Raw genomic sequence first — 2500 nt, 5'->3', positions numbered from 1 at the left:
AGAAGTCCTCATGTTAAAGCCATGAAATACACCACGTCAGAACAAACGCTCTGCATGTGTATCTGCCCGTTACTGCCCATCAGCTATAAGACGGTTCTGCCCAGTCTAATGTAGTGTTGTCAAAAAAATCGATATATCGATACGTATTGATACTGAACATTCTGAAACGGTACAATACTCGTTTCTCTTAAGTATCGATTCTTTTTACATAAAATGCGCTTTCGTTTGACGCATCCAAGCTGCCGTAATGCACAGGACAGTGTTTGTAATGCTAAAATGGCAGCTAAAGCAAACGCAGTGCTGTTGGATTCGAAGCAGATACAGATGGAAAACCGAAGGACATGAACAAGTCAGTTTGCAAGCGGTGCTTTTGGAACATTTCAACGAAGGGCGCTAAAGCCTGGTTGAGTGACCCTAGCGCTCGACTCCGCCCACCTCGCGCGAACCTCCGCGAGCGGTGGAGGCGTTTATACTTTCCGCTTTGCAGTGTTGTCCGAAACTATATGTGGTAGTATAAAAGAAACACCCCTCAACAACAGGGAAATGAACATTTACCTGACAAATTTTAATGCTGCTTTGTGTTTCAGTGTGTTTCAGGTTTGAAAAGTGCTGGAATTTAGGCTAAAGTACTTGAAAATGTTGAAATTGTAACTACTCGTTTCACAACAAATATCTATCTGACTGAACAGTTCTCTTGTATTACGTTAAGCCTCTTGTAATTGCAGGACGAAACACAAGAACGTGAAGATGTTAAGATTGGGCGTTTTGAAAATGAACAACCCTTAAATAATGTGATTAAAAGCGCAATATTTCGAATCATTTCGAGTATATGTATAAATATTTAACTTAATTATGTTTAACGTGCTAGGGAAATATTGAAATGGACCTTGAAAGTGACGTACAAGTGCTTTAATTCCACCTTATAAAGGTGTATGAACCCTGCAAACCAGTGGCGTGCACAGACATTTTGAGGGGCAAGTGCTTGAGGGGCACTTTTTAGCGCACTTCATTATAAAAAATTATTACAAGCACATGATGAATGAAATTTGACTTTTATTTGTAACATTCTCTAAACGTGAGTTTTCAATGGAAAAAAGTCACACCGCCAACTGATAAAATCCATATCCAATATTAACTATATACAGTCATTGTTAAGTCCTTCAGTTAACTTCTGTTTACCCTCCACTGTCTGCAGGCCTTGTTGCATATATTTTGCAATTAGTAAATCAATATAGGCCTACAATTAAGACAGTAAAAAGACCAAAAAGTAGGAGAAGGAGTTATAGGCTACTGAGTGTTGTCATTACATGAATGCAGATGGGCATTTTTCACAGGTAATGGGGAACTTCCCGTTTCTTCTTTCACAAACGAATGTGTTCATTTATGTTAACCTATAGCCTACAACAGAAAACATTCAGCTTAACACACAGATTTGTAAACTCTACCTTAATTATCTGTATGTGGTCGTCCTCACGTTATCTATCACTGATTTGGGCTAGAGCGATTAGTTTATCGGGTGACCAGTCGGCTAAAAATGCTTAGTAGTTTGGTGCTGTATGAGACATTTTACTGCACAACAAAATGATTTCACGTTGGGCTTAGAGGGCAAACGGTACGATTTGACTTGATGTGTATGTGACCTGGCTGGTGGGGACGGGAGAAGAAGTCTATCTGTGACCGTGTATGCTGTGCTGAAGATGCTTCCTTCACCTCGCTGAACTGAACTGCTGCTGCAGCGCATCTGGTGTTAAAGGAAGAGAGAGGTCGGGTGTGTGTGAGGTGGTGGCACATTTCAGGGCATTGTTTTTATTCGCTCAGGTTTTCAAAAGATCATTTCAAACCGACCTCAGTAAAATGTTAATAATAATAATTTTTTTTTTAACCGAAGTTTCAAAAGGGCACTTTCGTTGATACTGGGCAGAGTTGGTGGTGCTTTAGCACCACCTGATGTCTATGTGTGCACGCCACTGCTGCAAACACGCGCTGAGGTGCGGCACGCGCGAAGTTACAAAATTCGAGAGGTGCACGACCTCGCGTGCGCAGCGCTTCAGCGCGATGAACAAAGTCATGTTTGCAGGGTTCATACACCTTGTGGAATTCAAACACTTGTATGTCACTTTCAAGGTCCATTTCAATATTTCCTAGCACGAGCAGACACTTTGTCAGACGTTCAAAAGACGTCCACTGAAAAGCCAGAATGAAAGTTTTTGCGATGTCTTTTTTAAACGTCTTTTGAACGTCTATTACTGCCGTTCAGTTGCAGTTTTTGCACGTCCAATGACATCAAATAAAGGTCCTAGTCAGACGTTCAGATAGAAAACTCGTCATAGACGTCCATGTTAAGTTAAGGTCCTAGTCACACTGCCAGATTTTGAACCAGTTTTGAACGTCCACCACACACGCAAAAATGGGTCTGGACTGACCGATGTGATACAGACATGATTTTAACGTCTTTCTGACATCGCATGTTTGTTGGGATAAGTTAAATATTTATACATAT

The 2500-nt window shown here is 40.9% G+C and overlaps 1 protein-coding gene across 2 annotated transcripts in view; it reads right to left on the bottom strand.

The window, feature by feature from the left end:
* Positions 1 to 2500, bottom strand: part of tbcd (tubulin folding cofactor D) — a 41164-nt gene that overhangs the window by 5791 nt on the left and 32873 nt on the right. The window lies entirely within an intron of this gene.

The sequence above is a fragment of the Brachyhypopomus gauderio genome, chromosome 6 (assembly GCF_052324685.1).
Source record: "Brachyhypopomus gauderio isolate BG-103 chromosome 6, BGAUD_0.2, whole genome shotgun sequence".
NCBI classification, from domain to species: Eukaryota; Metazoa; Chordata; class Actinopteri; order Gymnotiformes; family Hypopomidae; genus Brachyhypopomus; species Brachyhypopomus gauderio.
Note: the sequence above shows the minus strand (reverse complement) of the source record. Positions and strands in the feature narration are given on the sequence as shown.